We start from the raw sequence: 24,845 nt of genomic DNA, 5'->3' as shown, positions 1-24,845 counted from the left end.
AAGCATGAGTCTCTTATTTTATCTCTCCAAGGTTGTTGAGGATGCTTTCATTTTCTATCCTGTGGTAAGGAGGATTTCTTAACTTCCGTAACTTTTTGAATGACCTAATCTAGAAATGTTGCTGAACAGTAAATCTACTAGAAAAGGAAGTGTAGACAGGCATGGATTAGACAGTTTTTTTTCTCAATTTTACATTTAATAATTTAAAGTGCAAATAAAGAAAACTAACTCAAAATAGATTGCTATTTAGTCCAGATTGTTGAAATGCTTAATATATATATATATACACACATATGATTATAATTAATTTTAGAAGATATAAAACAAATACTGCAAGGAGTATTTACGTTTTAAAGCTTAAACTTTACCAAAATTTGACATAGTCAGATGACAACGTTAATAATAATCACAGAATCCAAAATCGCTACAGAAAGGTATATATTTGTAGAAAGTATATTCTCCATGCTATCTAAGAGGATTTAAGCATTTTATCACAAACCTCTACACATGTTTTATTTTGAGGAAATTCACAGACCACATGGAAAACAAAACACCAGGGAAACACTTACATATAGGTGTCTATCTATAAGCAGAGGAAGGCACCTTTTACAAATGAACAAAAGTTGCTTCACCTGAATAAAAAAAAAATAGGACAAATCGATTTGGATGAACCAAATGTTTTTTTTACCATGCACAGTTCTGAAGTCAAGTGAATGAATATGCCATGTGGGGTCAGTAATGGAGTTCAGGATACTGGGTATCTCTTAGGACCCCTTGGTAAGTGTGTGTGCTTAAAAGGATGAAAATGATGAATTAAAAAATAGTTTCATTCCATTCATGTGATATATATTAAAATGCATATATATGTTTGTGTATGTATATATACAGGTATATTCATACACAAGGTATATGTACTCATGCATGTATTATTAATAAATGTGTATTATATTAAAGCGTATACTACTGTCCACTACTCACACTTGTACAGCCAACTCACGCTTGCAGGACTTCTCACGGGCGACTCCCTTCCTATAGAACAAACCGCCTACCACCATTAGACTCTCCCCTAGTCTTCACTGTGGTGTTGGGGCGCCTCCAAACCCTCTTAAGTTATATTTTACTGCTCCATCAAGTATTTACTTTGGCTGCCCAAAGCTGCCTTATTCACACATAATCTGATTTGTGAAGTCTAGGCTGCGGAGGGGACAGGGTGTGTTGGGCTTCTGTGGTTTATATATGCCGTATAACAGTAACAGTAGGTATATAACCTACTGTTATGACCTGTTAATGCAAAAAATGAGGTACTGCTAATCGTTACCAATCTACCAAGCTATACTTATTTGCCTATTGCATGTAATGTTATTCCTATTTCCTCATTAAAACAAAGATTGACAAAAAAAAATAAAAAAAAATGGTTGTACCATTCAGCACAACAGACATAGAATTGTGGTTACAGCCCTTATAGAACTCATACATATAGGTCAAACTTATTGCTTATCATTTTGCATTCAATAAAATACTAATTGTATTAAATAAGGACATCTTAACATAAATATTTAACATGGTGACTGAAATTAATTGCAGGTTTTATTAATGTGATAATGATGTTATATGAATTAATAACCTGGCTACCTTTTTGAGGTTTCCGAAGAGCAATATGATAATCATTTGTATGGCACTGGCAAAGTGAGCTTTCGATCTCTTGAAGAAAAAAAAAATGAAGGTTATTGTTCAATGAACTGCATTTTGCTCTGCCAGTTGCTGCAGCAGTTCTTAATTGTACCTCATTATAGCAAGACGATCATTACTCTGCTTTCTGTCTGATTTAGAGACCACTAAAAGTGTCTTGTAACAAGCAGCCGAGCTGTCTCCTATGCAACAGTCCTTTGGCTCTCACCCTCATTACTTAGAATCTGTCCAATTATTTGTCATTAAAGTAATAAAAAAGAACGGCAGCAGAAAATGTAGGAGGTAATTGCTGGAGTCCTGCCGAGGGAGGAAAAAAAATGCAAAGCGTTTTCAAGGCACTGGGAAGGTGACATCGTTAATTAAGTGTTAGAGAATATGCAAATCAGTCACATTCTCAAGAGACTGTAATAAAATTGAGAAAACATTATTATCACTTGGAGTAAAGACAAAGTTATCGTCTCACTAGGTGGTTCAGTCATTTTATAATGGTTATGAAAGCAAATACAAGCGCAGGCAGAAACATTTTCTAAAATTGATTCAACCACAAATAAAGCCCTCTACAAACACAGAATTAATTGAGATACTTCCACGTATGTGGTATTTTAATTACCATCTCAGCTCATTACCGACTAGCTATAATAAAATTGTACCTTTTCACACGAATCAGTAAGTAACTAACCATAAACAACAGTCTGTAAATTTCTATGCAATTAAACAGTATACATACTGGAATACAAATTAAATATTCAGTCCTTGATTAATAAACAACTCTTTAAATCTATATATATATATATAAATCTATACATATATATATATATATATATATATATATATATATATAAATTTTAGACTTGCGAATTTCATTTCAAATTTGTGGGGGATTTGCAGTTTAGTTCAATTACGTATGTCAGAAGCATCATGCGGCCGTACTAAGCAAACAACTAGCGTGATAGACAAACATCTTGGGTTACTTAAAGACTCGGTTCCATTATTGACACCAGAAAAAGGAGACAGAATGAAGAGGAAGCTGATAAAAAAAAAAAAAAATAATTAAGGATGGCAAATAACTATGATGGGCAAGTGGTATACCTAATGGTGTGAGCTGCATCTCCTGCACAATCAAGAGGTGGAAAAAAAAAAGTGATGGTTAGAGGACAGCCTCTAAATGTTGATTTTATTCACAGATCAATTGAGGAGTGGCAAATAGAGGGTAAAAAAGGAGGAGCAATAAAAACTGGATTCTTCAGCAATTGACCGACCACCAGGGAAGGATTGTTTGCTCTTACAATTGTTGTGCCTGTGTGGGAGTGAGAGATAGCCAGTGTCTTAGTGTGAGACTGTTCGGTTTAGGTTTCTGTTGTACCTTGTTGCCAGTTTTACTTAGAACAACTGTGAGTGAGAGATGGATTGGGCCATTGATACTAGTGTGACACTAGTTAGGTTACTCCTGTGCACAGGCACTGATAGTGGCACAGTGTCACTTACACAAACTTTAATTTACAGTGTGTGGCAATTTGTTTTAATTGTTTTTAAAAATAATTTGTACAACTGTGAAAGCCTTGTGCAGTGTGCTGTTTGAAGTGTAGTGCTTCTTAAAGTAAAACGTACAATTATGTTACAGTAGTAAATACAATAATAATAATAATAGTAATAAAGTTGTGTTATGTTACACAATACATATTAAGTTACATAGCTGAAAAGAGACTTGCGTCCATCAGGTTCAGCCTTCCTCACATATGTTTTTGCTGTTGATCCAAAAGAAGGCAAGATACCTAGTCTGAAGCGCTTCCAATTTTGCAACAAACTAGGAAAAAAATCCTTCTTGACCCCAAAATAGCAGTCAGATGTCTCCTTGGATCAAGCAGCTATTACCCCACTAATTAGAAATTATATCCCTGTATGTTATGTTTTTGCAAGTATGTATCCAATTGCAGTTTAATCATCTCTAAAGACTCTGACAAAACCACCTCTTCAGGCATAAAATTCCATATCCTTATTGTTCTTACTGTAAAAAAAAACTTTTCTTTGCCTTGATGAAATCTCCTTTCTTCCAGCCTAAATGTGTGACCTTGTGTCCTATGTATAGCCCTGTTTATGAATAGATTTCCAGATAAAGGTTTGTACTGCCCCGAATATATTTGTATAATGTTATCATATCCCCTCTCAGGCGTCGTTTTTCCAAACTAAACAGATTTAAATTACATTTTAACCTTTCTTCGTAACTAAAATGCTCCATTCCTTTTATCAATTTTGAAGCTCGTCTCTGCACTTTTTCATGATATCTTTCTTGAAAAAAGGTGCCCAAAATTACACAGCATATTCAAGGTGTGGTCTTACCAGCGATTTATAAAGAGGCAAAATTATATTTTCATCCCGAGAATTTATGCCCCTATGTATACATGACAAAACCTTACTGGCCTTAGCAACTGCAGATGGACATTGCATATTGCTATTTAAGTTATTGTCTATAACAATTCCCAAATTCTTCTCATGTGTGGTTATCCCTAGTTTACTACCATTTAGGGTGTAAATTGCTTGTGCATTCTTAACCCAAATTTCATAACTTTGCATTTCTCTACGTTCAATTTCATCTGCCATTTTAGTGCCCAGTCCCCAAATCTATCAAAATCCCTCTGCAGCAAAGTTTTGTGTCATCTGCAAACACTGATACATTAATTAATTAATGTCCAATATTTATATGAATAATAAAAACAAATCCACCATTATCAATACCCAGTCTGCTAATCCCACAAAGAAATTGAGGAAGGGTAGGGAAAGGGGTTATGTTCCCCAATCCACCATCAGCAGTAGTGCCATGGGTTCTCAGAGTCTTAAAACCTCTTTCTTAAATGCAGAGATTGCTGACACCTCTGCCACTGGTGCCACCACTGCCGCCAAAAGTACCACAACTATTAGAAGTTTTCAGCCTAAGGACAGTGAGACCAAAGGCATACATAGTTTTGATGGCAATACCTAAAAACCTTTAAGCATCAATGGCGCTGTAATTAAAACCCAGTACAGTCAATAAATCACCCAAGTACAATGTCACTTTCACACTTAATACATGCCAAGATTAAACAGGGAACACGGTGATTGTGCACACAGTGGTTAAAAAAACTAACAGCTGGTAATGGTAATTAAAACCTATATAATATGAAAGATAAAAATATCATGGTATAGTAAGTAAACACAAATCACAATGGTGAGATTGTGAAATTAAAAAAAAAAATGGAGAGAGCCTACAAGAGGGACTTTTAGATTTATAAATTGTATTGTGTATTTTTTTTAATCTAATTTCGATGTGACATTTTAAATTTAGAATAAATACTTTTATTGGTAACTCCTCTCTCATCTCTTTTAAGTTCACATCCTGGTTTGCAGGGAAGTGTCACCCTGGGACTTGACACCAAGCTACACATTGGGAGCCAGTTACCCAAATGGCTTCTAATAAGGTGAGCAATAGTCTGCTTTTAATTATATTCTCATTGTTTATGTACATATCATGCCCAGATTGCTGTTGTGTATATCTTTTTCATATACCTCGAGACAAACATTCTGAAGCTGTTCTTGCTGTGAATGAAGGCAGTGGTGGCCACCTTGAAAGGCTCGCGGATGCTTCATTGTTAGAGCCTTTATCACAAAAGGCTCTAACAAATGTGAGTTGGATGTATACTCACTAATATAACCATGCACTTTTATAAATTAAGACAATAATGCACTATCTAGAGTTCTGTTTTTTATTTTTACATGATATCAACTCCCCTACAATTTAAAGGGGTATGTTACTTAATATTACTAGTGCTGCACTCACACTTGTATGTTTAGGTGGTGGAGTTGATCACCTAAACATTGAGTTTTTAAGTTTGTTTGAAGTCAAAGATGGTCTAGGACTCTAGGTAATAACCATTATTTCAGTTCCAACAATTTTTGTTTTGCATTATATTAGTTCTTATTTTATTACAAGGATACAACAATAATGATAACATCTGACTTTCATCAAAACAAAAAAGTGACGCTATTCCAATATATTTTGCAAGAGCAAATAATTTTTAAAATTAACAATATACATTCATGGGGAAAATTAAGTACACTCTCTTTGAATTCTATGGTTTTACATACAGGGCATAATAACAATCATCTGTCCCTTAGCAGGTCTTAAAATCAGGTAAATACAGCATCTGCTAAACAACAACACATGCCATACAGTGGCATCTCCAGGATTCATATTTAGGGGGGGGCACATGAGGGGCCAGGGAAAAAAGTAGGGGTGCAGTTATAAAAACGTGTATATATGTGTGTGTGTGTGCATATATATATATATATATATATATATATATATATATATATTGTTCAAGTAGAGATTGTAGCCATATTAGTCCAATAAAGATATGATTTTTATCTGTTTTTTACACATATATATATATAAAAAATATATATATATATATAATGAGCAAAAAGCCCTGCACTCCTACCAATAGAAAAATGTATAGAGACCCGGTGCTCGATTGCACTGTTAAATATAAAGCAAAAATAATCAGCACTCCCAGGATTTGTAAAAAAGAAAACAATACTTTACTCCATAAGTCAACGTTTCAGCTCCACTTGGGAGCTTTCATCAGGACAGATGTATGCTGTCCTGATGAAAGCTCCCAAGTGGAGCTGAAACGTTGACTTATGGAGTAAAGTATTGTTTTCTTTTTTATAAATCCTGTGAGTGCTGATTATTTTTGCTTTATATATTTATATATATATTGATTTTCTCACAACTCCTGGGTGTTATGTTTATTACTCATGCCCGCCTGGGAGTTTGAGGGTTCTGCGCAGTATCTTAGCTGTTCCTAGGACAGCACTCTTCTGGACTGCGGTCTCAGATGTCCCACTTGGAATCTGTTGAAGCCACTCCCCCAACTTGGGAGTCACAGCCCCGAGTGCTCCTATCACAACTGGGACTACTTCTGCCTTCACTTTCCACATCCTTTCTAGTTCTATTTTTTCAGTCCTTGGTATTTCTCCACCTTCTCATGTTCGTTCTTCCTGATGTTATAGTCACTGGGTATTGCAACATCCACCACGACTGCAGTCTTCTGTTCCTTGTCTACCACCACGATGTCGGGTTGGTTGGCTAGCACTTGCATGTCTATCTGGATTTTTAAGTCCCACCGGATCTTAGCCCTATCATTCTCAACTACCCTTTGTGGTATTTCCCATCTGTAAGTAAGCTGGTCCATTCCACAACAGATGTGCAGATGTTTCAGTACACAACCCCAGCAACTTGGTTGTGTCTCTCCATGTATGCTGTTGCTGCTAACATCTTGCATCCGGCTACTAGGTGCTGAACTGTCTCAGAGACCTCTTTACACAATCTGCATCTTGGGTCTTGCCTGGTGTAGTTGACTCCATCTTTTTCTGAGTGCCTGTTCCTGTGCTGCTAGGATTAGTGCCACAGTGCTGTCTTTCAGTCCTGCCTTTTCCAACCACTGGTAGGATTTTGTCATGTGAGCCACATCCACTATCTGCCGGTGGTACACCCCATGGAGAGGTTTGACTTGCCAAGGAACCTCCTATTTTTCTGCTACCTCTATATGTTGCACTCTCAGGCATTCCCTTGGCAGTTCATCTTTGGGAGCTATCTTTGTGTCGTCCATGTAGAGTAGGTGGCTGATGGTAGCTCCACTCTTAAACCTGTATACATATATCTATTTATATATATACACACACACACACACATACACAGGGCTCCACAAATCCCAGGTGCCAGGTCGACATGGCAACTAGAAATTTCGCTGCTGCACAGTGCCATGACTCTATATATTTGTGACGACTACCTTAGCAATGTGTAACTGCAAAAACTCTGAAGAATATCAGAATGACATACATTTTTAACCCAAATCCCAAGATGTCCCTAATTGTTGCAATTAGTTCAGGATCACTTGGTAATGGGTGTGTGTTTAGATCTGGAAATCACTAAAATTTAGCTTTTTCAGACATTCTAATCAAAAAGATCTAAGAGAATAGCTACTATAAATAGAGATGTCCCGAATAGTTTGCTGGCGAATAGTTCCGGGTGAACATAGCTTGCGATGTTCGGTCCGCCCCCTATTCGTCATCATTGACTAAACTTTGACCCTGTACCTCACAGTCAGCAGACACATTCCAGCCAATCAGCAGCAGACCCTCCCTCCCAGACCCGCCCACCTCCTGGACAGCATCCATTTTAGATTCATTCGGAAGATAGATAGCTAGGCTAGTGTATTCAGTGTCCACTACAGTCCTGAAGGACTCATCTGATCTCTGCTGTAAGGACAGCACCCCAAAAAGCCCTTTTTAGGGCTACAACATCAGTCTGCTTTTTTTTTTTCCTATGTAATCTAATTGCAGTTGCCTGCCTGCCAGCGTGTGTGTCAGGCTCACAGCGTATACTGTGCCCACTTGCCCAGTGCCACCATTCATATCTGGTGTCACAATAGCTTGCATTTAAAAAAAACAAAACTTTTTTGACTGTAATATAATAGCAGTCAGTTTCCTTCACACGTGTGCGTTTCAGGGCCTGCCAGGGCACAGTGTCACACCAGTGCAACTCATATCTGGTGTAACAGTAGTGTACATTTAAAAATAAATAAAATTTTGACTGTAATAGATTGAATAGCAGTTAGTTGTCTGCAAGTGTGTGTGTCAGGCCTACAGCGTCTACTCTGCCAACTTCTGCCAGTGCACAGTGCCACATATCTGTTGTCACAGTAGCTTGCACGCATAGTACCACTAATCGAAAAAAAAAAATGACAGGCAGAGGCAGGCCACCCCGCAGGGGCCGCCGTGGCTGTGGTGCTGTGATTCCCTTTGGCCCTAGAATAATGCCCAGTGTTCAGAGGCCACGTACCCTGAACTCGAAAAGTTCTGAGGACATAGTTGACTGGCTAACACAGGACACCCAATCTTCTACAGCTTCCGCTCGGAACCTTGACGCACCATCCTCCTCCAGCTTAGCTTAGGGCACCTCTCAAGTTACCACTCGCCCGCCTGCCGCCACCACCAACACTAGCACCACAGCCGCTTCACTTGATCTGTCAGAGGAGTTATTTACACATCAGTTGGAAGAAATGAGTGATGCGCAACCATTATTGCCAGAGGATGTAGATAACAGGGATATATCTCAGTCAGGCATTATTACACACATGGACGTACGGTGTGATGATGATGATGTTGTACCCGCTGCTGCTTCCTTTGCTGAGTTGTCAGATACAAGTGAAGCGGTTGATGATGACGATGCGTTCATGGATGTGACGTGGGTGCCTACTAGAAGAGAAGAAGAACAGGGGGAAAGTTCAGATGGGGAGACAGAGAGGAGGAGGAGACGAGTTGGAAGCAGGGGGAGGTCGTCGAAAGGAGCTAGTGGCACAGTCAGACAGCATGCATCGGCACCCGGGGTCAGCAAGACAGCACGCCAATCAACGCATGCTGTGTCCACCACCAGAATGCCGTCATTGCAGAGCTCAGCATTGTGGCATCTTTTTGTGTGTCTGCCTCTGACAACAGCGATGCCATTTCCAACCTGTGCCAAAAGAAACGGAGTCGTGGGAAGTCCAACACCCACCTAGGTACAACTGCTTTGCGAAGGCACATGATCGCACATCACAAACACTTATGGGATCAACACATGAGTACAAGCAGCACACAAACTCAAAGCCGCCATCCTCCTCCTAGTGCAGCATCTTCAGCCACGTCAACCACTACTGTCCTCCTTTCCCCCTCTCAACCATCCGCCACTCCGTCTCTCACCTTGAGCAGTTCCTGCTCATCTGCCCACAGTCAGGTGTCTGTCAAGGACATGTTTGAGCGTAAGAAGCCAATGTCACAAAGTCACTCCCTTGCCCGGCATCTGACAGCTGGCTTGTCTGAACTCTTAGCCCGCCAGCTTTTACCATACAAGCTGGTGGAGTCTGATGCGTTCCAAAAATTTGTAGCTATTAGGACACCGCAGTGGAAGGTACCCGGCCAAAATTTATTTGCACAAAAGGCAATCCCCAACCCGTACTCGATTGTGCAAAAGGAAGTAATGGCATGTCTGGTACACAGTGTTGGGGCAAGGGTCCATCTGACCACTGATACCTGGTCTGCAAAGCATGGTCAGGGCAGGTATATCACCTACACTGCGCATTGGGTAAACCTGCTGACGGCTGGCAAGCATGGAATGCATGGCTCTGCCGAGGAGTTGGTGACACCGCCACGACTTGCAGGCAGGCCTGCTGCCACCTCCTACTCCATCCTCTTCCATAACCTCCTCGGCTGAGTCCTCTTCTGCTGCTGCGTCTTGCTCCACATCAACGGCACCCCCCCAGCTCCCCAGGTACTATTCCACATCCCAGATACGGCAGTGTCACGCCGTCTTGGGTTGACTTGCCTAAAAGCAGAGAGTCACACCGGACCAGCACTCCTGTCCGCCCTGAATGCACAGGTGGATCAGTGGCTGACTCCGCACCAACTGGAGATCGGCAAAGTGGTTTGTGACAACGGAAGAAATTTGTTGGCGCATTGGATTTGGGCAAGTTGACACATGTGCCGTGCATGGCACATGTGTGTAATCTGATCGTACAACGCTTTGTGCATAAGTACCCAGGCTTACAGGACGTCCTGAAGCAGGCCAGGAAGGTGTGTGGCCATTTCAGGCCATGGCGCACTGTGAGGCGCTTGATTTGCGACAGCCCGACACGTTGGAATTCAACACTCCTAATGTTCGACCACCTGCTCCAACAAGAAAAAGCAGTTAAGCACTATTTGTATGACCGGATCAGGCCGTAGATGAGCGTGAAGAGGAAGAGGAAGAGTTGTGGTCACCATCACCACCAGAAACAGCCTTATCAGCATCGCTTGCTGGACCTGCGGCAACGCTGGAAGAGGATTGTGAGGAAGAGGAGTCAGAGGAGGAATGTGGCTTTGAGGAGGAGGAGGAAGACCAACCACAACAGGCATCCCAGGGTGCTCGTTGTCACCTATCTGGTACCCGTGGTGTTGTACGTGGCTGGGGGGAAGAACATACCTTCAGTGAGATCACTGAGGACGAGGAACGGGACATGAGTAGCTCGGCATCTAACCTTGTGCAAATGGGGTCTTTCATGCTGTCGTGCCTGTTGAGGGACCCTCGTATAAAAAGGCTGAAGGAGAACGACCTGTACTGGGTGTCCACGCTACTAGACCCCCCGGTATAAGCAGAAAGTGCCTTAAATGTTACCGAATTACCGCGAGTCGGAAAGGATGCAGCAGTTCAAAATAAATTAAAAAGTATGCTTTACACAGCGTATAAGGGTGATGTCACAGCACAACGGGAATCTAACAGGGGAAGAGGTGAAAGTAATCCTCCTCCTCCCACGACCACGGTAAGGACAGGACGCTTTACAGATGTGTTGTTGATGGAGGACATGCAGAGCTTTTTAAGTCCTATGCACCGCCACAGCCCTTTGGGGTCCACCCTCAGAGAACGACTCGACCGACAGGTAGCAGACTACCTCGCCTTAACTGCAGATATCGATAAGTATTCACTCACTCACTCACTCGGCTGCCTAGGTCCAATGATAAATTACTATGGGGGATAATGTATAATAAACACAGGTTAATGGCTATGGGGGGATAATGTATAATAAACACAGGTTACTGGCTATGGGAGGATAATGTATAATAAACACAGGTTACTGTCTATCGGGGATAATGTATAATAAACACAGGTTACTGGCTATGGAGGGATAATGTATAACAAACACAGTTTACTGGTTATGGGAGGATAATGTATAAGAAACACAGGTTACTGGTTGTGGGGGGATAATGTATAATAAACACAGGTTACTGGCTATGGGGGGATAATGTATAATAAACACAGGTTACTGGCTATGGGGGGATAATGTATAATAAACACAGGTTACTGGCTATGGGGAGGATACTGTATAATAAACACAGGTTACTGGCTATGGGGGGATAATGTATAATAAACACAGGTTACTGGTTGTGGGGGGATAATGTATAATAAACACAGGTTACTGGTTGTGGGGGGATAATGTATAATAAACACAGGTTACTGGCTATGGTGGAGATAATGTATAATAAACACAGGTTACTGGCTATGGGAGGATAATGTATAATAAACACAGGTTACTGGCTGTGGGAGGATAATGTATAATAAACACAGATTACTGGCTATGGGGGAGATAATTTATAATAAGCACAGGTTACTGGCTATGGGGGGGATAATGTATAATAAACACAGGTTACTGGCTATGGGAGGATAATGTATAATAAACACAGGTTACTGGCTGTGGGAGGATAATGTATAATAAACACAGGTTACTGGCTATGGGGGGATACTGTATAATAAACACAGCTTACTGGCTATGGGGGATAATGTATAATAAACACAGGTTACTGGCTATGGTGGATAATGTATAATAAACACAGGTTACTGGCTATGGAGGATAATGTATAATAAACACAGGTTACTGGCTATGGGGGAGATAATGTATAATAAACACAGGTTACTGGCTATGGGAGGATAATGTATAATAAACACAGGTTACTGGCTATGGGGGATAATGTATAATAAACACAGGTTACTGGCTATGGGGGATAATGTATAATAAACACAGGTTACTGGCTATGGAGGATAATGTATAATAAACACAAAAAAAAATAAAAAATGAAAAAATGAATGCAGCTTCAGAATTAATCTAAATTGTATGCTGTCTAGGAGGTGGGAGGGTCTGGGAGGGAGGGTCTACTGCTGATTGGCTGGAATGTGTCTGCTGACTGTGAGGTACAGGGTCAAAGTTTACTCAATGATGATGAATAGGGGGTGGACCGAACATCGCATATGTTCGCCATCCGTGGCGAACGCGAACACACGATGTTCGCCAGGAACTATTCGCCAGCGAACCGTTCGGGACATCACTACACGTCCCCTGATAGGGGACGTAACAGGGATTAAACTGATAAGAATAGTACTACTTAACACACCACTCCTATCTGGTGGCACATTAGATTGCACGTGCAGTGCAGTACCAGTGCAGTGCAGTACCAAGCATCATTTTCCATCTCCCGGTTCCTAAAATCGATGCCATATACATGTCCCCTGATAGGGGACGTAACAGGGATTAAACTGATAGAAATAGTACTACTTAACACACCTTATAATAATGCAGAGAGAGGCAACATAGAGAGAGGAGTCTGAAGAAGAGGAGTCAGAGGAGGAAGGTGGCTTTGAGGAGGTGGAAGACCAAACACAGCAGGCATCCCAGGGGGCTTGTTGTCACCTTTCGGGGACCCTTGGTGTTGTACGTGGCTGGGTGGAGGAAGAGACCTTCAATTACATCAGTGAGGACAAGGAACGGGACATGGTTAGCTTGGTATCCAACCTTGTGCAAATGGGGAGTTTGCGGTTGTGCAAATGGACTGTTTGCGGTTGTTTGCGGTGCGTTAAACGGGGAGTTTGGTCTGTCACTGTGAAGCGGGCGTAACCCTTACACTACCTGATCGATACAACATCATACCTGATGTTTTAAAGCACGTTATTCCAAACAATTTAGGAATGTTAGCTGATTTATGCCCTTTATGGATTAAAACCAGACTCTGCATCAACTATGTAATTTTCCATGGGAGTTTTGTCATGGATCCCCCTCCGGCATGCCACAGTCCAGGTGTTAGTCCCCTTGAAAAAAACTTTCCCATTACTATTGTGGCCAGAAAGAGTCCCTGTGGGTTTTAAAATTCGCCTGCCTATTGAAGTCTGTGGCGGTTCGCCTGGTTCGCCCATTCGCGAACATTTGCGGAAATTTGCGTTCGCCGTTTGCAAACGGAAAATTTTATGTTCGCGACATCTCTAACTATAAATGGTTGTGGTTTGAGTTTGGTTTAATAATTAATTAATCTAGTATGGGCTTCACAAAAAAAACAATTTTAAAGAGTGCAAACAAGTAATCTAAAAGTGTAATTTATGACAATTGCTGAGGGGAAATTAAAACCTCATACTTAATGTGATATATTCAACCCAATATCACAAAAACATACTGACCAATATCTATCCTAAATAAATCAAATTCAAATGCAAGGGGTTTTATATTTCCATTCTTTAAAAATAGGTTTTAGGTTATGTACCACTCTTTTAAATTCAATAGTAATCCTGTAAGTATGAAATACCTGGATGCCAACTTATATCCAAAATGGTAGGAGCTTTATAAACAAAGTTATCTGCTTTTGTTTAAAGATCTACGTGCTCTCCTGATAAAGTGGTTAGTTTGTAAAATATAGCTTACTCGTTGAAAATTATGTTGTTTTCTATTATGCTCTACATTTATTTAAGTTTTGCTGATCCAGGTGAATGCTCCAGAGAGGTGTGAATACTCAATAACGTAAAACACAGGTACTTCATGAGAGTTGAATAATCAGAGATTACTTTATTGCTTGAGACACAAGGAGAGCGTCAAAGAAGTCTGCCCTCCCTGTATATGAAAAACACATACCTCAAATACAGTTTAATCAAGACAGCTTACGTGCCAGGAACAGCAAAGTGACAAATAATCAGTACCTTGATGTATACAATGAAAACACAGTACCCTATAATTAGTGCCTCTAAAACTACTCATCCTGCTATGGTCAGTTCAGTCTACTTCAAAATCAATCAATCACCCTAAGGTGATAACCCACCATGATCTTTGAATAGAAGAAAATTGTTTCCATTATGATCTTTGAATAGAAAAAAAATAGTTTTTTTATAAAACTACTTGGAGCAAAAACCACAAAACACACATCCACACTTAACCCTTCATGCACACAAAGTCACACAGAGAGCAAACATGGTTGATAATAGACATTTGCAATTCGTTTTGTTCCGATTGTACATTCAGACTAATTTTGTGCCATTTGGAAATTCGGATGCTTACGAATGTTCTAAGTTCAAATTTACAAAAGTGCCGAAGTGCTTCGGATTTCTAAAAAGTGGCAAAACAAGAGGTTAGGGTTAGGGTTTAGGGGCCAGGGGTTAGGATTAGAGGTAGGGTTATGGTTAGGGGTTAGGGTTTAGAATTAGGGTCAAAACAAGTGGTTAGGGTTAGAGGTTAGGGTTAGATTTAGGGTTAGGATCTTACCGAATTCCGAATAGCTGAAGTTCTGAATTGCCAAAGTTCCAAATTGCCGAATTGCCAAATTGCCGAAGTGCTGAACCGAACCAAATGCCATTGGTCCAAATTGCCGATGCAGTCAAATGTTTTTACTTACCTGAATTTCCAAACCAAACCAAAATTTTTTGCCCATGCACATCCCTAGTTGATTCAAAATAAGATGGCTGCTGGAGAGTTAAGGCACTTTCTCAAAATTCACAGAGGCATTTCAAATAAAAAGCCAAGCCTTCAAATTGAAGTTATGTTTCACCCAAGAAAAAAACAGGGTCTTTCTTTCCCAGATCTAAATCTATTTTAGATCATATTCTCTAGGGATGTGCATGGGGAACATTTTTGGTTCGGTTCGAATTCCGAAATTTGGGACTTCGGCAATTCGAAACTTCGGGACTTCGGCACTTCAGTTTGGTTCGGCACTTCGGTACTTCGGCACTTCTGCACTTCGGTACTTCGGCACTTCTGCACTTCGGAACTTCGACACTTCAGCACTTTGGAATTTCAGAATTTCGGAACTTCGGCACTTCGGGACTTATCTTGCAGCTGCTTAGTAGATAACTCCCTAATTCCCACGGTATTAGGGAGTTATCTACCAAAAGGCTGAAAGACCTAAATTGGTCTTTCAGCCACATTTACTAATACTAAGTAAAAATGACTTAGTATTAGTACATTTTGCCCCTACTCACTATATCGCGAGTAGGGGAATGTCTATTAAACAGTGAGAAGCCTGTGGCTATGGGGGGCCCTAAAATAAACTAATGGGGGGACCTATTGTCCTCCCCCCAGCCCCACCCACCGCTCAGGGGTGGGGGCCAGGGGGGAGGATATTAGGTCCCCAACTTATTCTAACTAAGGGCCCACAGCCGCTGCTCAGGGGTGGTGGCTGGGAGGTGAGGACAATAGGTCCCCCATCTTATTTTACTTTAGGGCCCCCACCCGCCGTTATAGGTCCCCCCTTCAGGCTAGAAGCCCCCACTCGTGCGGCACGGGTGGGGCTCGGGAGGGGGGCGGTTTATGTTTTTCCTTTTTTTTTTACAGTGAGCAGCCACAGGCTGCTCACTGTTTACTAGACATGCCCCTACTCACGGTATAGTGAGTAGGGGCATAATTTACTAATACTAAGTAATCTTTACTTAGTATTAGTAAATGTGCCTGAACGATCAATTTAGGTCTTTCAGCATTTTAGTAGATAGCTCCCTAATACCGTGGGAATTAGGGAGTTATCTACTTATTCATTCCTGTCATTCCATTGACTGGCTAAGTAACTAACATTTTATATGAATGTGTGTTACTTGATTGTTGTAAGTGTTGCAAATGCTTACAGTGGAATCCTGGCTATGTTTATATACTTTTTATTTGAACTTGTATACAGTGTAACATTCTTCATTCTTCCATTGGGTAAGTATATTAGTACTTAGGCAATACTGTGCTTCGGCACTTTGACACTTCGGAACTTTGGCACTTCGGAACTTCGGCACTCTGGAACTCAGGACTTCGGAACTTCGGCACTTCGGAACCTCGACACTTCGTAAATTTGGCACTTCGTCAATTCAGCTATTCGGACATTCGGAAGTACCCGAATTTCCCGAAATTTCCCGAAACGAATTGCACATGTCTAATACAGGGAGTGCATAATTATTAGGCAAGTTGTATTTTTGAGGATTAATTTTATTATTGAACAACAACCATGTTCTCAATGAACCCAAAAAACTAATTAATATCAAAGCTGAATATTTTTGGAAGTAGTTTTTAGTTTGTTTTTAGTTATAGCTATTTTAGGGGGATATCTGTTTGTGCAGGTGACTATTACTGTGCATAATTATTAGGCAACTTAACAAAAAACAAATATATACCCATTTCAATTATTTATTTTTACCAGTGAAACCAATATAACATCTCAACATTCACAAATATACATTTCTGACATTCAAAAACATAACAAAAACAAATCAGTGACCAATATAGCCACCTTTCTTTGCAAGGACACTCAAAAGCCTGCCATCCATGGATTCTGTCAGTGTTTTGATCTGTTCACCATCAACATTGCGTGCAGCAGCAACCACAGCCTCCCAGACACTGTTCAGAGAGGTGTACTGTTTTCCCTCCTTGTAAATCTCACATTTGATGATGGACCACAGGTTCTCAATGGGGTTCAGATCATGTGAACAAGGAGGCCATGTCATTAGATTTTCTTCTTTTATACCCTTTCTTGCCAGCCACGCTGTGGAGTACTTGGACGCGTGTGATGGAGCATTGTCCTGCATGAAAATCATGTTTTTCTTGAAGGATGCAGACTTCTTCCTGTACCACTGCTTGAAGAAGGTGTCTTCCAGAAACTGGCAGTAGGACTGGGAGTTGAGCTTGACTCCATCCTCAACCCAAAAAGGCCCCACAAGCTCATCTTTGATGATACCAGCCCAAACCAGTACTCCACCTCCACCTTGCTGGCGTCTGAGTCGGACTGGAGCTCTCTGTCCTTTACCAATCCAGCCACGGGCCCATCAATCTGGCCCATCAAGACTCACTCTCATTTCATCAGTCCATAAAACCTTAGAAAAATCAGTCTTGAGATATTTCTTGGCCCAGTCTTGACGTTTCAGCTTGTGTGTCTTGTTCAGTGGTGGTCGTCTTTCAGCCTTTCTTACCTTGGCCATGTCTCTGAGTATTGCACACCTTGTGCTTTTGGGCACTCCAGTGATGTTGCAGCTCTGAAATATAGCCAAACTGGTGGCAAGTGGAATCTTGGCAGCTGCACGCTTGACTTTTCTCAGTTCATGGGCAGTTATTTTGCGCCTTGGTTTCTCCACACGCTTCTTGCGACCCTGTTGACTATTTTGAATGAAACGCTTGATTGTTCGATGATCACGCTTCAGAAGCTTTGCAATTTTAAGAGTGCTGCATCCCTCTGCAAGATATCTCACTATTTTTGACTTTTCTGAGCCTGTCAAGTCCTTCTTTTGACCCATTTTGCCAAAGGAAAGGAAGTTGCCTAATAATTATGCACACCTGATATAGGGTGTTGATGTCATTAGACCACACCCCTTCTCATTACAGAGATGCACATCACCTAATATGCTTAATTGGTAGTAGGCTTTCGAGCCTATACAGCTTGGAGTAAGACAACATGCATAAAGAGGATGATGTGGTCAAAATACTCATTTGCCTAATAATTCTGCACTCCCTGTATTGTCTAACTACTGAAATTTCAGGGTTGGCATAGAAAATACTGTATCCTCACTTTTTCCTTTGTCAGTACTTCTGTAGATCCAGCATGCCAAGGGTCTAATAAACACATTCTTCCTAAATACACTACACACATATAGATTCTGGAGGTTGACATGCAGCAAAGACGGTTATCGCTGTACAGCTCTACTTTGTTTCTTGCCGTCCGGAAAAAAAAAAGATTTTAGGCACTTTAGCAGAGAAATCCAGAATTCAAAATTTCAATATTGAAAGTTGTGGAGGTTTCTAAGATATATGTGCTTGCAATAGCTGTCAGATTTCATCCGTCTCTTTTTATTTTCATTCACTTGAAAAAATGGATATAAGGGGTTTGTGAGTGCTGTTCGGCTGAATGCACCAATGAAAAAGTAGCGAGATGGGCCATATTTCAAAATTATACCAAAATGTAGATGTGACTTTTGTATGGTTTTTGAGCATATCCTTGACCTTGTCACTAATGCATGTGAATAACCGCTGTCATTTTTTTCTTTCTGTATCTTCTTTGTTTTTCAAAATTCAAACTAAAGATTGTCAAAAAAGAAAAAAATGTGTATATATACAGATTTATTTAAAAAAATTATTTTTTATTTTCACCTTCAAAGAAACTAATATTTTGGCAAAGAAAGTAGGGCTACAAATGGCTTATCCTTCCTCCCACATTATACAGCGACTTTTGTATCTTAAACATATTGTTTATCTTCCAGTAGCCAAGGAGACAGGACAACAATAGCAGCCTAACATTAACTATTTTAAAAACTATACTTGATTTGACTATACTGGGATTGTAGCTTTTTAAAATGCTGCCAAAATGCATTTTAAGTAGCTGTACTCCTAGAAATTACAGTAGTTTTCTGACAATTATCCATATGCAGGTGTTTATTTTTTATATTTTTGCAAACTCTACTGTGTGGGACAAAAATGCTATTTCCTCTAATATAAAAGCCTGTGAATACACCAAGATTTATCTCATTTTCATATATGTCTTGGACTGTCAAACAACATAGGATATACCATTCTTACTTTTCATCCCTTCCATAATTTTGTAAAGAATAAATGAAATAATTACATTGTGCAGATTTACATCAGTAGTGTGTTTTAGCCATGCCTGAATAGCAATCTATAAATATGATTGTTTTTTATCTTACAGTTATTAATTTGCTCTGTCTGCTTGACATCTTTCTAAAACAGTGTTGCAGTATTTGTATTTCTTCAGACCAGAGAGAGTTATTATATGCTTCTTAAAAATAGATGTATAAAACATTAAAAATATTTTACAATGTCCCTGTAATAGAGCTGATACATTTTTTTCTTCCTATGAGTGATACGTTATGTTCTGTGGACTCAGTAATGTTGATCAGATTAGCAATATGTGTGTTTATGCATACTGTAAAGATTGTGATCTTTTGAATTTACCAGTATGTCTGAATTATGTTGATATATAACCTTTCTATAAGTACTTGTAGCTGATAAAGAGAATTTGATTATATAACTGATACAAAACATCCCTACGTTTCCTTTAAATAACCACACATTGGCTCAGCCTTCACTGTATTTGTTGCAAGAAATTTGAGAACCTTTAGATTAAACAGTAGCACATCCTTTACAGCAATGATTTCAACCAAATGTTCAATGTGGCCGCAAAAGAGCCGGGGCCGCAAAAGATGGTGTCGGGTACCCGGTCGCAGGGGTCCTCAGGGTGGCCGGGCTCCCTGGAGTGACGGGCCTGGTCACAGCTGCGACCCCTGCAACCATGGTATGTACGCCAGTGGTTCCAGCAATTTAGAATGTAAAAAGAGAGAGTTGAGTGCACTGTTAAAACATATGTTATGTGTGGGGGTTTACATGAATTTGGCATGTTTATAATGCCATGCTGATTTTCATGTATGTGTTGTCTAATTTAACAAATAAGTTAGGGTTGGCAAATACTTAAAAAAATACTGAAGCAGTATAGCTGTACTTAATGTACTCTGCTTTCATACATTATCTAAAGAGAAGGGTTACAGTGAGCACACATAACATAAATTACGTAATTACACAAACCCACTACCAATGCAGTCCTCAAAGCTGCTGATTAAAGTGCTGAACACATGAAGAATCCTATCCAGAATGAATGCATTGAATATAGTAGGCAAGATAGAGTCATATGTCATAGACAGTGAGCAAATCCAAGCACTACATAGCATCATTTTTATACATTCTACATAGCAGTCTAGAAGGGATAAGTAATGATGAATCATTAAAATATCAGTACTGATGTATTATCATATAACACTGTTAGCTAGCGTGATTGGTAAGTTAGCTAGAAACATTTAAATACATAAAGGGAATCAACACAGTAAAGGAGGAGATTATATTTAAAAGAAGAAAAACTACCACAACAAGAGGACATAGACTTAAATTAGAGGGGCAAAGGTTTAAAAATAATATCAGGACTTTACTGAGAGGGTAGTGGATGCATGGAATAGCCTTCCAGCTTAAGTGGTAGAGGTTAACACAGTAAGGGAGTTTAAGCATTCGTGGGATAGGCATACGGCTATCCTAAGTATAAGATAAGGCTAGGTACTAATGTAAGTATTTAGAAAATTTGGTAAGACTAGATGGGCCGAATGGTTCTTATCTGCCGTCACATGCTATGTTTCTATGTTTCTAAGTGCTCTGCTCACACTAGCTAACAGTGCACTTACCACTTTATGTTCCTACACATCCAACATCTACTTGTAAGAACAGCTTTTGTACAGCACTGCTGAATATGTTGGTGCTTAAAAATTATTATTAATAAATCCCCCACTGGATTACTTTCTATTGTGACTAGAAGGAAGGGGCCTGTGTGGAGCAGATAGCAGTGGTGGGTGGTTTAATAAACACATTTGAAAGTATCTTTACTTTGAGTGTTCATTTAAAGAGACAATGAGTGGCACTTTTTCTTCATGAATATAATGCATACAGTGCCGGTGCAAGGATTTTTGCCGCCCTAGGCAAAAGTAAAGTTTGCCACCCCTCCCCCCCCTGTGACTTCACAATGCCCCACCCATATGACCTGCCATGTTAACTAACGCTAGTGCTGCAGTGCTGCCGTGTTTACATTAAAAGGCCTGCAGGGACAGGCTATAGACACCAGAACCACTACATTAAGCTACAGTGGTTCTGGGGACTATAGTGTTTCTTTAATGTGAGGTAAATTAGAGATTAGTGCCACGAATAATATACTAGATTGCCTACTTACAACTGTCACGTTCACAGTAAATGATGTGGAACACAACTGCAGATTTATTAGGACTTTGATCTTTTATTAAGACACTTAGATGGAACTGAGACTTCAGTTCCAGAATTACAATTACTGTTTCTTTAAATAATAAACGCTTTGTCTCATTTAGCATTGACAAGGTTCAGAATTCATTAGAGTCCGTTATTCTTGTTAACAGTTCAAATTATAAGAGATTAAATAACAGACCGCGGCAATGGGGGTGTGGCTAAGCTCCGTCAAACCCGGAAGTATGAGGAGACATTGGGAGGCTTAAGGCCTGACAGTACCCCCACCTTAATGAGCTACCTCAGGGTGCTATTTCAACATGGTTTAGAAGGGTAGCGTCTATGAAAAGCAGAAATCAATTTATCAGCATTGATTCCAGAGGAGTTTTCCCAAGTATCTTCATCAATTCCATATCCATTCCATCTAATGAGGTATTGTACAGAGCCACGATGAATCCTTGAATCTAGAATTTTCTGTATCTCGTATTCTTCTTCACCCTGGACTAAAACAGGATCAGGAGAAGTAGTTACATCTCCACGGAAAGTGTCAGGATGATGAGGTTTAAGCAAGGACACATGAAAAATAGGATGGAGTTTCAAAGTAGATGGAAGCTTCAATTCAACAACATTACAGTTGATTATTGACTTAATTGGAAATGGACCATGAAAAAGGGAACTTAACTTCTTAGATGGCCAATTTATGAAAATGTCCTTTGAGGAAAGCCAGACAAGATCCCCAATCCCATAATCGGGGGAAGAGTTTTCTTTAATATCAACATTTTTTCTTTGAGTGGATGATGCAAATTCCAAAAGTTCATGTAAAAATTTGAATAAGGATGACATATGAGAGATTTGATTCGAAACAGAAGAATTAGACGAAAGATTTGTTTGAGCAGGAAACAAGGAGGGATGAAATCCATAGTTGGAGAAAAATTGAGTCATCTTGTTATTAGTATGATAGGAGTTGTTGTATACGAATTCTGCCATGGGCAACCAGGTAATCCAATCATCTTGTAAGTGAGAACAATAACATCGTAGATATTGCTCTAAGCATTGGTTGACTCCTTCAGTTAGTCCATCAGTTCGGGGATGATATGCGGATGTCAGTTTACGTTGGATACGAAGAGAAGCACATAATGCGTTCCAGAATTTGGAGGTAAACTGAGTCCCTCGGTCTGAAATGATTTCGTCAGGCAGTCCATGAAGTTTTACAATATTGTCAAGAAATAATTTTGAAAGTTCAGAGGATGAGGGTAACATCTTTAAAGGATTAAAATGGGACATTTTAGTGAAGCGGTCCACTACCACTAGAATGGTGGTATGCTGTTGAGAAGGGGGAAGATCCACCAAAAAGTGCATAGAAATGGATTGCCAAGGTTTTCGGAGAATCGGAAGGTTCAATAATTGACTACTTAGGTACTGAGGTCCTTGTTTGGATCTTTGGCAGATTGAACAGGTTTTAACATGTGATTTAACGGTTTTGTCTTGATGAGGCCACCAATAATATCTCTTGGACAATTCAAGGGTCTTTTTTATACCTGGATGATCTGCTAGGTTAGAATCATGAATAAAATTGAGCACTTGGTTTCTGAAAGCAGGAGGTACATAAATTCGGTCCTTGAAATAGTAGAGACCGTCTTTCTTCGATAGTTTAACTGATGTAGGAAGATTAAGAGTATCCTTACTGAGTCCTTTTATGTCATCGAGAAGGGAAGATAAAGTCCCAACGACTGTATGAGGAGGAGGTTCCAGTTTGGTGTCCGAATAACAAGAGGTTATAGCTGGTTCTTTAGTAGGCTGAAGGATTGGAATATGTTGCAAGCATGTTTCCTTGCAATAATCGGAGTTAAAGGTAAGAGAAAAGGGGGACCAAGAGATTTGAGGGTTGTGGTTCCTTAACCAGTTGATCCCTAATATAATAGGAAAAAACGGTGATGGGATAACATCAAATATAAGATTTTCAGTATGAGTATGATTGGTGGTTACTTTTAGAGGGATGGTTTCATGAAGTATTGGTCCCGATGAAATGAGGTACCCGTCAATCACTCTAACAGGAACAGAAGTTCTTTTACGAATACAAGGAATTTTATTCTTTGTTACAAAGGCTGAGTCGATGAACACTCCATTTGCACCGGAATCGATGACAGCCTTGGTCATAATTCTTTTATTGTCCCACTGTAATATGAGAATGATAGGGGACATTTGAGTATTTGCTGTAGAGGGGAGTGCACTTAGGATGGAAGACGCATGAATCTGCCTACTGCCCTTTATCCGTTTCAATAAAGGGCAATCAGAGACCAAATGAACTTGAGAGGCACAATACATGCAGAGGTTTAATATACGTCTTCGATTTTTCTCTTCAGGAGTGAGGGGACTTCTTATTACCCCTATTTCCATAGGTTCGGTTGGTAAGGATGAGTTGTCAGAAGGCTTTGGAGGATGAAATGATTTTTTCCCAAGTTGAGAGAGCCTTTTCGGCCTTCCTTTCTCTAAGCCTTCTGTCAATGCTGATCGAAAGATGAATCAGAGCGTTCAAAGTAGTAGGGAGTTCTATTCTGGATAGTTCATCTTTTACAGCTTCAGATAAGCCGATTCGAAACTGGTTGCGCAATGCGATGTCATTCCATTGCGTTTCTACTGCCCATCTTTTAAATTCAGCAATATAATCTTCAACGGGTCTATGTTTTTGTAGCAAGGTTCTAATTGTTAATTCAGCAGTATTTTGTTTGTATGGATCTTCATAGAGAAGAGACATGGCTTTAAGGAATTCCTCCAGTGAATCTAAGATGGGGTCATCATTGTCCAAAAAGGAATGGGCCCAGGACATAGGTTCACCTCTCAGAAATGAGATAACTGAAAAAACCTTAGATCTTTCTCTGGGATAAGATCTAGGTTTTAAAGCAATCAATAATTTGCAGGAATAAAAAAACTCCTTATATTTGGAACGATCACCATAGAATTTTTCAGGGTTACATACAGCAGGATCGCTAATTGAGTGCAGAACAGTATGAGGAGTATGTGTCTGTAAGTCTTTGACATAAGTGAGAATTCTTTCATTTGTAACCTGCAGGTCTTGCACACCTTGGTTAAGTGAATCGACTCGTTGATTCAGCAACAATACTTTAGAATCGAAATCTGCTGGTTCCATTACAAAGGCTGGATTATTCTGTCACGTTCACAGTAAATGATGTGGAACACAACTGCAGATTTCTTAGGACTTTGATCTTTTATTAAGACACTTAGATGGAACTGAGACTTCAGTTCCAGAATTACAATTACTGTTTCTTTAAATAATAAACGGTTTGTCTCATTTAGCATTGACAAGGTTCAGAATTCATTAGAGTCCGTTATTCTTGTTAACAGTTCAAATTATAAGAGATTAAATACATTGGAATTATCAGTAGCAAGAATGGTGCAGCAAAACTTAAATAGTACTTGTTTTGAGGGATGCTGTAGCAGGCTTGCTGAACAACTTAACAGCAGACTTTAGTATGAAGAAATAAGATTATCTGTAGCAAGACAGGTACAGCTGAACTT

The sequence above is a fragment of the Pelobates fuscus genome, chromosome 5 (genome assembly GCF_036172605.1).
Source record: "Pelobates fuscus isolate aPelFus1 chromosome 5, aPelFus1.pri, whole genome shotgun sequence".
Lineage (NCBI taxonomy): Eukaryota > Metazoa > Chordata > Amphibia > Anura > Pelobatidae > Pelobates > Pelobates fuscus.
The sequence above is the reverse complement of the archived record's forward strand: the minus strand, read 5'-3'. Positions refer to the sequence as shown.